Consider the following 14,224-nt stretch of genomic DNA (forward strand, 5'->3'; position numbering starts at 1 on the left):
TTCACGCCGAGCCGATATACGTTGTCCTCATGTGCAGGGGGGGGGGGAGGCTGGAAGAGCCCAGGAGCAGGAACTGAGCTCCCGCCCCCTCTCTGCCTCCTCTCCACCCCTCTGCACTATTTGCAATGAAGAGAGGCGTGGCGGGGCTAATTCGCGGCCCTTAGCCCCGCCCCCTTCCGCCTCTTCTCATTGAAAATAGTGCAGAGGGGCGGAGAGGAGGCAAAGAGGGGGCGGGAGCCTCAGTTCCTGCTTCTGGCTCTTCCAGGCTCCCCCCCTGCAGATGAGGAGGACGTATATCGGCTCGGCGTGAAAACCGAGCCGATATACGTTCGTGTGAATGCACCCTAATGGTGAGATCTCTGGTGGTCAATTACACTCTTGTCATATAAGCAAAATTTGGCTGAGCTACCTTTTAACCTGATTTTTAGTGCAGATTTCTCCCTATGCATTGCAAACTGTGATACCTGCTATAAAAGCCCATGGCAGAATTGATAAATCATGGATTAGAAAATCCACAAAGAGCCGTTAATCCTACATGGATTTTATCCACTACATGTGAATCATGTTTTATAAAACCCAATTTACAAGTCAATTGCTGCAGATTTTCAGTGCAGAATCCTGCAATTCTGCAGTGTTCATTTAGGGCTTATTCACACGGGTGTAAATACGCAGTTTATCACACATGTATTTTTAATGCGGTGAATCAATCCCATCGATTTCTATGGGTTTATTCACATGGGCGTATTTATGCGGCATATTTCGGTCGAATAAAAAAAAATTCAGCATGTCCTATTTTGGTGCATATTACGCACCAATTAGCCCATATTAAATTAAAATGCCCATTGGATGTTTTTTTGCATGCACAAATATGCAGGGCATGTGTGCAAAAAATACAGTCCAATACACATACAAGTGCAAAAACGCAATGCCAACTGTGCAAAAATGCAGCGCAAATGTGCGCGGAAGGGCAGATTCATATGAGCATGGTCGCCTCCCCTTATATGGCTGTGATAATCACAGCCATATAACTGGACAAAACCAAACCGCTGATCTCTATGGGGTTTCAATGGTTTCATTTTCACTAACTCTTTTCTCGTTTGTTAATTATACGGCCGAGAAAAGATAAGACGTGCCCTGTCTCTTCTGCACGTAGTTAAACTATGTGCAGGAAAGATCGGGCGGCACCTATCTTGCTGTGGTTATTTCCAAACTTCTGCGCTCTAGCTCAGATTTTGAAAAGGGGGCAAAAGGGAAGGGATTCCCCTCATTCAGGCGCAGCTACGCTCCGTGCCGGTGAGCATAGTTGTGCCTACGCTCGATGGAATAAGCTCTCAATGTGTTTAAGCCCATCAGAATCCAGCCTTACCCATAAGTGTATGGCTGGCTACAGAAGTATTCATAGATGAGGCTTTCAGCACAGTATTACCTCTCTTTAGGTAGGGCTACCTCGTAGACAGGGCTATAGGTTGAAAGCACTGTATCATACACAGGTTCGCTTCTACTAGGAACGGCAACATCATCATAATTATTACTCGGCGGTCTATCAGTCTTGTATACTGTGTTGTAATAAAATCCATCATTGTTGCTTTCTCTTTCTTCTATCTGTATCTAATAAAAAGAGAAAAAAACATATTACGAATTGCTGATTGTTATATTCTACTTTTTTCTTCATTTGCTCCTAAAATCAAAAACTTACCAGTTACTCAAGTTCCTCTTTGTCAGGGCTTATTCCCACGAGTGAGCGTGGGCACAACTATGCTTGGCGGCACAGAGCGTAGTTATGCCTGAACGAGGGTAAATCTCTTCCCCTTCGCCGGCTTTTCAAACTCCGTGCCAGAGTGCAGGAGTTTGACATGAAACCACGAGAAGATAGGTGCCACCCGATTTTTCCTGCATGTAGTATTCACTACATGCCAAAAGATAGGACAGTTCCTATCTTATCTTGCCTGTACAATTTTCGGTCGAGAATGCCGATAGTGAAAATGAAACCATTGAAATTCATTGACCTCAGTGGTTTTGTTGTGGCCCGTTATACGGCCTTGATTATCACTGCCTTACAAGGGGAGAAATTCACAATCATCTGAATCTGCCCACAAGCTGTTGACAATTCTGTTTCTCGGTCTACTCTATTTCGCAACCACGATTAAGGTGCATTTACACCCCAAAGATGATCGCTCAAAAGATGGCTTTTGAGTGATCATTTTGCATAAACTACTACTTGGTACTAATTCCTATTAGTACTGATTAGTAGCATGTGAGCCGCCAGGAGCTGTAATCAGAGAACAGACCACCCGCTGTTCCCTGATTACGTTTGCTTTGTTCTGCCAATGAGGCTGACAGCTGAGAACAGCTGAGACAGAGCAATCAGCTGTTATCAGCTCTCCCCGGGCAGAACACAGCGTTCAGTTCTGCTTATTAGCTTTTCTGCTGACCAATGGTTTTCAGGCAGAACTGAATTCCATTGCTCACCCGAACAGTGAAAGATGGGCGCACATTTACACGCAACGATTATTGCTCAAAAGATGGCGTTTGAGCTAATCTTGAGCAATAATCATTGTGTCTAAATGGGCCTTTAGGTCTCATGCACATACAATGTTACCCATTGATTGCTGTGATGATACACTTTAACTCTTTGAGCCACAGTCAGAGGTGTAACTTGAAGTTGCTGGGCCACAATACAAAATCTGTAATATGGTTCCCAACTATAATGCTTAACCCCTTAAGGACATGGCCTATTTTGAGCTTAAGGACGCAATGATTTTTGGCGGAATTTCTCCTCCATTTTTCAAAAGTCATAACTTTTTTACTTTTCCGTCAACGCGGTCGTATAAGGGCTTGTTTTTTGCGTGGCAAACTGTAGTTTGTATTGGTGCCATTTTTGGGTACATTGACTATATTGTAAAACTTTTATTATTTCTTTTATGATGACAGGGAGAGAAAACGCATCAATTCTGCCATAGATTTTTAATTTTTTTTTTATGGAGCTAATTATGCAGCATAAATTACACAATATTTTTTTTCTGCGGGCTGGTACGATTACAATGATACCAAAATTCTTACATTTTTTTTAGGTTTTTTTCCACTTTTCTGCAATAAAAACTCTTTTTTTGGAAATCCTTTTTTTTTCTAAATCGCTGCATTCAAAGTCCTGTAACTTTTTTATTTTTCTATGTACGGAGCTCTGTCAGGGCTTATTTTTTTCACAACAAGCTGTAGTTTTTAGTGGTACATTTTGGGGTACATATGGCTTTTTTGATCACTTTTATTGCGTTTTTAGGGAGGCAAAATTAGAATATTGCCTCAGTTTTTTTAAACGACTTTTTTGGGCACAGTTAAAAGCCTGTGCAACTTATTGTATGTATCATTACGGACGCGACAATACCAAATATGTGGGATTTTAATTTTTTTATGCTATCATGAGAAAAAGCATTAAAAAAGGTTTTTTTAACTTTTTTTTTATACATTTTTATTTTTTGTTCATTTTTATTTTTTTTTACACCATTTGGGTCCCTCTGGGGGACTTACAGTACAGCACTGATTATGGCTGTGATAAGGCATTGCAGGGCTACATCATGATTGATGTGATGTGATTGCTTCAGTGATGTGCACTCGCAGATTATGAATGGTGAGTAGTAAGGAGAGAATGTAGACATCTTTAACCTCTTAACGCTACAGGATCTAAGTTAATATTTCGACTGTGGGGTACTTAACACAAAATGACATAAATGGATGTCCTGTTAAAATCCCTCCCAAAAAATCACTGCGTCCTTAAGGCCAAAATAGGTCATGTCATTAAGGGGTTAACACTCCTCCAAAGAAAGAAATCACAAGGTATAAGGTTCAGGGAATATGGAGGCCAAGGAAGAATTTCACTACCATAAAACGTCCAAATCCATCTGTTTGGTAGTAGCTTACTGAGCTTACTTCTGACTGCATTGTGTAAATTGCGGTGGGGAGCCCCAGCCTGTTGGGAAATGAAACCTGGGATTCCCTGTTCCAGCTGCGGCAGAAGCCATATCTGTAGCGTCCAGGTAGGAAATCCCCGGGATTGTTTCCTTATGGTTAAAGAAGAGGCTGTACACTATCCTACAGGTTATAGTACAAAACACTTTCACCCTGGGGTCTCGCACATACGCTCCACATATACGGGTGGGTTTCCCTCCTCAGATTCTGATATTACGTTTGTTGCCTGAAAGTTGGAAGGCGGCTTCATCACTAAACACTAAAGATTCCATGAAACCATCGCTCTCCATTAGTTTCCATACTCTCGCAGAAAGAACACCTCCTCACATTTATGTCCGGTTTCAGGGCTTGTAAAAATTGCAGTCGGTAGGGATACCATCACAAACATTTGCGCAGAATCTTCCATACAGTCGGCTGCAGAACGTCCAATTCTCAGCTTGCTCTGATGATGGATTTCTTAGGACCTTGTGTGAGACTTGCACGGACGCGTTCCACTGTTTCCACGCTTACCGGTGGATGGTCGGATGATTTTCACTTGCTGATGCAACCTTTTTTTCTAAAAATTGGAGTACCGCTTACGAATGTGCGCCCGCTGGGGGAATTCACCAAACTTTGTTCAAAAATGAAATTGCACACTAATAACAGACAGGTAGACGTGATAATCAAGGACACAAAAAACCCTCCTGTCTTCACTGGCAGCCATTTTGTTTCATATTTTCCCAACTATGGCAGAATAAAAAAAATTTGGGCCTCATCTAGCAAAACTATCTAATAAGGCAGTCCTTGTTGCCCAAAGCAACCAACCACAGTGTAGCCTTCCTTTTACCTCAGCAGCCAGAGAATTAAAAGCTCCAATGCGATTGGTTGATATGGCCAACAAGGACGTCTTACTGTTACAGTTTAGCTAAATGAAACTTGTTGAGTTTCTGTTTCCATTGATATCACATTTATGTATCTGAGTGTCATTAGATGGGAGTTATAAGGGTTTCAAATCGGGGAGATCATTTATAAGCAAACTGTACTGGTTCCAAGATTTTGCCAAAAACTTGAATGTGTTTTACCTGAGGTTTTTCCTGGTTCCTGAAGAAGCAGAAAATTGCTACGGCCAGTGCAATGATCAGTGCTACACCGCAGGGTATTCCAACCGAAAGACCAATTATTAAACCCTACAGCACAAAAATGAAAAGAAAGGAAAGCTTGAAAATATACAAAACATCCGTTCTATAAAGCGAAGAATATAATACAAATCATGTTTTATCAAGTGGTAGAGACATTTAAGAGTATTGTTTGGAGAGCTGCCATTAACATTTCAGATGAAGTAAGCCTAATTTAGGCTGCTTTCAAATCTGTGGCGAGGGGTGGGGGGTGGGGGGTTCTCCTGCTCTATTATGGGAGCAAGAACGGGGAATCCCTGGGCCAAACGTCTCCGTCTTATGACGGAACCGAATAGCACTGAACAGACCCCAGTGACTATAATGGGGTCCGTTCAGTTTCTGATCAGCTGTCCGGCATGTTACAGTCTTGCATGCAGCACTTTTTCTTCTGGTATATTGTACCGGATCTGCAATGAAACCTCCGAAAGGAGGCTGCAGCACAGATGTGAAAGCGGCCTTCAGGAAATCTTTGTGCTTGTTCTGTTACAAGCAGACAGTACGTGAGATTGCTGAAACCTAATTACTGCAAAGGTTATAAATGGGATTAATTCTTGCAGTGCATAACTTATTACATATATGACTCTGACTCAAACTATTATTGGTCACTTCCATTGTACTTTGTTCTATAACTCTGTTGAAATTTGCTACTCTCACATATCTGTTATTTTCCTCGGCTGCTTCCTGCATTCTCTATGGGTAAATAGATAACTCCTGCAATGATACTAATACTGGCATACTCCCACTGAAGAGGAACTTCACTTTTATGAGTTTTGTAAGCGCCGTCAATAGTGTTACTTACCTGGCTGCAGGACGAGATATTTGTTGTCACTTTGACAGTAAATATCTTGGGCTGGCGCCAAGTATGTAAGTCTTTGTGTGTTTGTACCTTTGCAAGTGGCTACGTGAATGAGATAAAGTCATTTTTCGTTCATATGGCCATAGCTAGGTTACAGATGGGTGAATACATGCCACAGAGAAAGACCAGGCACTGTTATGGGGCTCCTGAGAGAAGGGGGCCCAAGTCAGATTACAACCTAGTGCTCTGATAGAAGGCATTCCTTGGGAGAGGCTAGCAAACAATGAAGCCGCATGAACTCACCAGAAATTATGTTGAGTTGAGTGGCTCTTTTAGGTAAGGATCTTTCAGAACAGGTATGTTTACTAGACGAAGCTCTTAAAATTCTGGCTGCTGACCATCAGAGTGTCCTTACTATATCAAATAAAACTGTATAAACCCAACGACTTAAAGGGGTATTGCGGTGATGTGGCATAGGTGAAAACTGATAGACCTGACCGTTGCGACCCCCACCCATCCTGAGAACGGGGGTTCTTATTTCCTCCACTTCCAGTCACTTCTGCATTGCAGACAGGACATATGGCCGCAGGTTGCATCTAAGCTCCATGGTGCGCGCAAAGATAGGACATGACCTATCTGTGGTGCGTGCTTTCCATAGACTTCTATGGAGCTGGAAAGCATGCACCTCGGATCGTGTGAACAGGCTAATTTAAATAGCTAAAATTCACCCTATCTTAAGTGCAGTATAGCCACAATCTTTTCACGCCCCTATACTGCGCGCCCACAGCCCTCGTGTGAACGTGCCCTAATAGTAACTGCATGCAGCCAGAAGTCTGACATGTGTTTCTATGGCTCTGTGAAGGAAGCTGAAGGTTTTTACAACCGAAGAATTAAATCACATTGAAGGTTGTAATGCAGTTTAAACAGTTATTAAACATCTATAGATTTTCATTGTGTGAAAGTAACCTTAAACAGTAAAGAAAGATGACGTAATTGAAAGAAAGACATACCAAGTTTTGCTTGTCGTCATTATGTATGGTAGTATTACTAATGAGCTGAGAATAAAACAGATAACAATATATTGTTGGCTGTTCGGCAACTGCCTGTATTCAACATGTTAGTGAAAAGCAATTGTAGAAAAAGACTTCGAACCATAAATTCTGCTATTGATACAAAACATTTAAAACAACATTCCCGCCATAAATTGTAACGTTAAAAATATTCCTTTTTGTGTCATTACTAATGCTAATAAAATGCTTCAGTATGTTAGCATTACATTATATAAAGACAAGGAAAAGATGTTTGCCAGCAGCACAATCTTGTAAGCCACTCAAAATTAATGCACTGGAATCCAAATCACGACTCCATAATATGGGCAGTGTGTGCTGCTACTTGGAATCTGAGGCTTCTGGAGAGCCAATGGTTGCCTAAATTGCCCAACATCTTAAAAGACATGTCAAAGTCAAATACACCCCATGGCAGCTATGGGTGTCCGGCTGTGACAGGCTGATGCTACAGTTTGCCCTCAAGTAGAGGAGTTGAGTCACATGTTCCCATCACTTCTTTCAATCCGATTGAGTGCTGACCCCACTGCAGCCTCTGTTGCCCTGTCTCTCTCATCTCCGCAGTCCTCTAAGACAGGTTTGCTGGCAGCTACTTATTGTTCATCCCCTTCAGCTTGACAAACCCACGACCACCAGGTTTAGTTGCTGCCCTGTCGCTCTCGTGTCTTCTACGACAGATAAGCTTGTTCCTCCAATTACTTGTTAGGTGCCCCCTCCCAGAGTTCCACAATATTACATAAAATTACATAAACTAATATGTACATCAAAATTGTGGTTTATTGTCACAATTACCATAAAATTGTGGCAAAAACTATTACTTTGCTGCAGTTTTGCAAAAGCATACTATTATGCTAAGGTGATCGGGGGGCACGGCCACAGTGATCACCATCAAGTAGAAGGATGTAATACAGAGCTAGACTTCTGTCATCCCTGCCATGACCAGAAATATGCCGTAGAATATGGCAGTAGATGGAGCTCAAAACAACTTTTAATACATTTGTATTTGCTTACTATTTTTGGTTTGTTGTATTAAAAGTTCCATTTTATTTGAGTTGCATCCCTGTTATCTTTTGTTCAAACATATGACAGTGTGTAATATTCACTCCCGAGTCTGAATGATTCCCTAAAAATAATTGCAATAGCAAGTTTTATTTTGGGCATTTTTCTCATTGCAAATTTTTCTAGTGCAATATGCAGTCTAGTTTGGTTTAAAACAAAGCTAGAATTTGAACAGATTATATGATTTTTAATACAAATGTAAAAATGTAAATCAATACTCACATTAGCTGTAGTAGTAATGGTGTCTGTGATCTGAGAATGAAAAAAAATTAAATAGTGACATAATAAAAAGAGACGTTAAAAAATGTCATAGCTATAGACATAATTTAAAAAATGGAAAAAACTTAAAAGGACTGTATGAGCAAAGAAAAGGACTTGGTTGGGTATGCCTGGTAGTACATCCTTCGGGACCCTTCACAGGGGATAGAATATTCAGCACCAAAATCTGTACAGTTGATGTGGGGATTTTGATGCAGAATTGAAAGTAGCAGCATTATGTAGATTTTGTTGTGGCATTCTGGGATGGCATATTGCGTCATGCTGTTGCAGAATATTCCATCCCGTGTGAAAGGTTTAATTCCATTCAAGTGAAGATCAATAGCCAACTTTGAGAATATATTGCAATACTCACAACATTTGTGATTGTTGGAAAGGTAACTGCAGTTGTCTGAAAGTAAAATGAATGCAGTAAATATACACCTACTGTACAAGTGTAAGCAAATGCATAAAAAACTACAGTACTCCAACTTTACAAAAATGTGACGGTTAACTTTTAAAAACATATGTCAACTCGGCAGCAAAAGTAAAACTTTGGCATTTTATTATCTGTAGAAATACCATAGACCAGTGAAGAGAAAAAAAAGTTATTTCTAGGCAATGGAACCCCACTGGTTCCCCGAATGAGAGCCTTCTATGCTATGAAAAGTTCCTAACTCTTTTGGCGCTGGTTCCATTCTTTTTTTAAGCTTAAAAAGTAGAGATGAGCGAGCGTACTCGCTAAGGCAAACTACTCGAGCGAGTAGTGCCTTATTCGAGTACCTGCCCGCTCGTCTCAAAAGATTCCGATGCCGGCGGGGGAGAACGGTGAGTTGCGGGAGTGAGCAAGAGGGAGCAGGGGGAGAGAGTGAGAGAGAGATCTCCCCCCCCCCGTTTCTCCCCCCCCCTACCGCTCCCCGGCCCCCGCCGGCACCCAAATCTTTAGAGATGAGCGGGCAGGTACTCGCATAAGGCACTTCTCGCTCGAGTAGTTTGCTGTAGCGAGTACGCTCGCTCATCTCTATTAAAAAGCTTTATTCTATTTTTTTCTTGCAATAACATCAGGTGTGATTTAATCCGTGCTCAGAATATTAATGGGGTCATTGGGGTTAGACGAACCCTTACGACATAGCCAGTTCCCCAATAACAGAAGGTGATTCATGCTTGCATTCTCCACATGAGATCTTCGCTAGGATCAAGAGATAGTGATCCTGAGCAGGGGATTCTCTTCTATCACATCTGTAGGGGGGTGAACCACAAGTAGCCCTCACCTGTCCCCTTGCTAGTAATATTACAGTAATAGTACATATGCATATATGTCTTTACAAGAACTATTTTATTGTGATGTCATGCCATGCTTATACTGTAAGTTGTTGCACCATATCAGTCCATGCACCTGTTAGACCATGTTTGTAAGGGGGCACCACCAGGTCCTGGTAGGGAAGTTGACATTAGGAAAAAATGTTCCTAAATGGCATCTTGGCATTATATGGGAAGACCTGTGCTGATGTGGTGATGAGCATTGTGGGTTTGAGGCACATCAGTGTGTTTGACACCAAATGAGAGAGTGCGTACACAGTGAGGTTCATGACAAGCAGAAAAACCTGTTTTGACTGTATGCAGAGAGCTAGACCTGAAAGAGAGAAGAATGATGATGGGCTGGGAAAGTAGGACAGAGAGCCTGAGAAAAGCTGTAAGCAGTGTGGTCCAATGGAAGTGAGGACTAGTTTCCCTAATTTACTCTTGACTAGGTCCGGTATACTTGTTTTGTGCCTGATGTGACTTTGCTCTGGGCTCTGGTATTTGTGACTGGATATATTTTCATTTTTCTATCCTTTCAGAGCATCCTTGTGGCCTTGGTTTCGATTGATTGCATAATTAAAAGAAAACTTGAGCACTAGAGGATTAATAAATGAGCCCCATTGTTCTTTACTGGATCTTAATGAATGCTCCTTTACATGAACATCACGTGTCTATAAGTTGAGGCTAGAGCCACCTCAGGGGAAAAGACTGGGACTTGTAGATAATGAGCAGTGTGTCTCAAAAGTCACGGTGGGATTACAAATGACTATGTTTTTGGTATGAAGCAGAACTGACACATGAAACAGGTGTCAAATGACGGGTAAATTCTCCAAGTTTTTGTCTTAAACATCTTGGCCGGGTTTCAAAAGATTAGATTTTATTATATGGAACATTGAGTTTGTTGAGTTGGTCTTTAATAGATGAATGATATAATTAAACATCAATTAAAGATCAGCTCAAATAACCTCATTCTCATGCAATCAATTAGGGGGCCAGCAGTCAAATGCCCACTTATTAGACACTTATCAGGGGTGTGCATGGGGGCAAAGGTCTACAATAACCACTTTAAGCATGTCTGGTTGGATAATTGGATTATTTTTTAACATATAATGGCTTTATATGACTGTATAGACACTTTTAAAGTTGAACTTGTTTCACAAATATAAAAAACACACTTGGAAATGTTATATTTAAACATTTTAACAAAAGTAAAATTAATAAATTTTTCAAATAGTTGAAAATGTAAAATAAAAAATAATTCCTTTTAAAAATGTAAATATTAAAACATTTACCACATTTGGTTCCTGGCTGATGAAACTCGCACTTGTCTACAAAATAAAGAATATCAAAGTTAGAACATTTTGTTGAAGTTTCAAGAAGTCCTTATGAAATAGAAGGAAAAATTGATATCAGCTCGATTTTGTTTACTAAGAGCTGAAGAAGATTAATTAGAAAGTCAAAGAAGCTGTATGAATGTGCAGAATATAGGTCTCTTTTTTAGAGATGAGTGAACCTACTCGGCCACGCCCCTTTTTCGCCCGAGTACCGCGATTTTCGAGTACTTCCGTACTCGGGTGAAAAGATTTGGGGGGCGCCGTGGGTGAGTGGGGGGTTGCAGCGGGGAGTGGGGGGGAGAGGGAGAGAGAGAGGGCTCCCCCCTGTTCCCCGCTGCTACCCCCGCTCCGCCGCGCCTCCCTCCGCCCCCCGAATCTTTTCACCCGAGTACGGAAGTACTCGAAAATCGTGGTGCTCGATCGAGTAATTACTCGAAACGAGTAGGTTCGCTCATCTCTACTCTTTATCCATCAGATCTGCCTGGTGTAACCACTCAGCCCCAATCAAGGGATTGAGCTACAACATAAGGAACGGCTTTTTCTTTTCTCTTATATCATATAACCTCTTAAAGATAAATTTAAAAACTGAATACAAATATAAAAATTTAATTAATGAAATTATTATGATTTATAAACAATATATATAAAATAAAGGTAAATGAACATAAATTGAAACAAATGTCATTATCAAAACATTTACCTTATATATTTCTGTAGTATCCTGTAAATAAATATTAGAAGAGTTAGGCCACCATTTTTAGTATTCAAATACAGTATCAATGAAATTGCTATCTGAAAGATACCTTATAAGCAGGTCCTCTGCAACATTCACATTTTCCTCTACTGAAAAGTGACTTTATATAGGACTCATTCACACGAGCGTAGCAATTTTCATTCGTCTGTGTCACGGCCACATCACGACTGAGAATCGCGTGAATGTGCCCACAAATCTGCCATTTTGCACTAAGGCTGTTAGATATGGGGTTTCCACTAGGGGCGCCAGGGTCCGGTCTGTGTGCGATGCTCGTCCTGGAGCTGCGGGGGCCCGGGCTGGCGGCTCTGTCCTGGGTTTTCCAACTCTAGTGATTGGTCGTGGCAGCCGCCGGCGCAACCCGTGTCGTGCGCAGGTGCCCCTGTCCGTTGGTCAGCCGCTGGCGCTCGGGCCAGTGTGCACCACTGGGGGGAGGCGGCTTTATGATACCCTTCGATAGTCATGTGACTTTGCCCCGTCCCTCTAGTCCTACACCCACAATTATTGACCTGACCTTTGTGTGTTTGACTTCGGCTTTTCATTTGACTCTGCCTCTGTTTTGCCCTCCTGTAATCCGCACATGTCTTTTGGTTTGACCTGGCTTGTTTCACAATTACTCTCTGGTCTGCTTACTTGTTGCTCCTAGTCAGCTACGCGGTGCTCACCTGACGGTCTCCCTGTCCCTTCTTCTTTGGGGTCACTTGTGCAGCACAGGGAACATCGCCCAGTTGTCGCCCTGGGGCCTAGCCCAGGGGGGCAAGTAGGTAGGGACACGGGAGAGGGCTGGCATAGGGATCCCCTGTCCATCTGCCCCTGCCAGTCCTAACAAAGGCCCAAACTTTTGCACTTAGGCCCATGACCCTTTAGCTATGCCTCTGCATATAACAGCAATGGCCTTTTCTTAGTATAGGTCATCAATATGTGATCGGGGGTATCAGACTTGAAGTCCCTTCCATGATCAGCAGAAAGAAGGGGATGTGACTGATAACTACAACACTACCATCATGTGGCTGTGCCGGCGACGCAACTAGGTGCCGTTCACATAAATGAGACTGAGCTGCAGTACCAGACACACCATTACATAGACATGGACTCTTTTGTGTCAGGTGCTGGAGTGAAGATACAGCATATGTGACAGCTTCTTCCTTTTGCTTTTCCAAAGAGGTTATAGGGGCTCTCCCTCCACGTGACTTGCAGCAGTCTTGTGCAGCTACATGAATTATTCTCCTCCCAGCTATGTCTCCCCTCTAGTACCTTGAAACATGAGAGGAGCCAGAGCCAGAAGTAGGATGATTCATATCGCTCCAGGAGACACTACCATATAGAGGAGCCTATTAAACAAGTAAGACTGAATTCTGCACTGCTGAGGCACTTCTGGGACACGAAGTGAGTACTATTACATTATGGGGGCACAAAGATGGCACTATTACCTTATGGGAATACTATTACATTATGAGCTGTCCGGAGATAGTTCAGTTGCTCCCATATACACCAGAGAGTCATGCAGCCCCGTCGTTATTGGGAGGTTCAGTCAACTGAGGTCTAATGTATATGGTGGCCTGTAGTGTTCTAGTGGCTCTGGTCAACAATTCTAAATGCCTCCATGGTTGGCCATTGACTACACTGCCAAACCATGAAACCTCCAGAGAAAGCTGAATGGAGCCTGCAAGAAATAAAGTAGCACTGTGCTTTCTTAATACTGCTGCTAGGCACCCAAGTTAGAGCTCCATCGCCTAGAATTAATTTTGGATTATGCAGGTAGCTCCAGCTGAAGTCAGCTCTATTGTTTTAACTTCCAATAGTAAGTCACTCCGATATCAGTTGACCTTTAAAGTTATCAAATGGTATGATAACTCATTGTTTATTAGGATATGTTGAAATATTTACTTACTTAACGATAAAGGGAGACGCCTCCCCAATAGCAAATTATTTTGGGGTTTGGTTTTCTCAGTACAGATTACATAGCCTACAGTATAATACTAACATTTTGAACATCTTTGTACACTTATTTATGTTTGTATGTAGGTTTTCTGTAATGTTATTCCCATAACAATCATATTAACTCTGCAGTAGATAACTGAGCGGAGCCAAAATAAGATAAAATATGACCTGGTAATAGGACCACTTCAGAAAACCATGTAAGGCCCGGACACACTTGTTGTATGTCCAAGTTGTGCCCAAGTGGCATAGTGGACCACTGTCCATGTGCTGTCCCACAACTTTCGAGTATTTATGGTATATCCTCTAGATATTAGAGTTCACAGAGAAATGTACTGTCTTTAGGATTAATATATAAACTTTATTGATAACTAACTTAAAAAGGCCTAATTGCACCCTAAGGCCAGGCTCACACGACTGTAAGATTATGGCTTATTACGCATGCACTGCACGCCCATGTGATACGCGGTAATTCGCAGGCAATCAATAACATTGCCTTACGCAGATCTGCTCACATTACCGTGTAGGAATTGCGTAATTGGCGAGTGCAAAAAAGAATGCAACATGTTCTATTTTGCAGTGTATTACACCATTACATTGTGTATGGG

The 14,224-nt window shown here is 41.9% G+C and overlaps 2 long non-coding RNA genes across 2 annotated transcripts in view; both read right to left on the bottom strand.

Annotated features, from left to right (window-relative positions):
* Positions 1 to 238: 238 nt before the first annotated feature.
* On the bottom strand, positions 239 to 8,304 carry LOC136625973 (uncharacterized). The gene is made up of 4 exons (XR_010792607.1): positions 8,259 to 8,304; positions 6,924 to 6,968; positions 5,025 to 5,129; positions 239 to 1,608 (listed from the first exon to the last, which is right to left on the bottom strand). It is a non-coding gene; the product is annotated as an uncharacterized lncRNA (long non-coding RNA).
* A 361-nt stretch (positions 8,305 to 8,665) lies between these two features.
* LOC136624846 (uncharacterized) overlaps positions 8,666 to 14,224 on the bottom strand; it is a 31,751-nt gene continuing 26,192 nt past the window's right edge. The window contains exons 2-4 of the long non-coding RNA XR_010792457.1: positions 11,628 to 11,648; positions 10,886 to 10,921; positions 8,666 to 8,703 (exon numbers count right to left, since the gene is read on the bottom strand). This is a non-coding gene — a long non-coding RNA (uncharacterized lncRNA). The remainder of the gene's footprint in view (positions 8,704 to 10,885; positions 10,922 to 11,627; positions 11,649 to 14,224) is intronic.

The sequence above is a fragment of the Eleutherodactylus coqui genome, chromosome 4 (assembly GCF_035609145.1).
Source record: "Eleutherodactylus coqui strain aEleCoq1 chromosome 4, aEleCoq1.hap1, whole genome shotgun sequence".
Taxonomy (NCBI): Eukaryota; Metazoa; Chordata; class Amphibia; order Anura; family Eleutherodactylidae; genus Eleutherodactylus; species Eleutherodactylus coqui.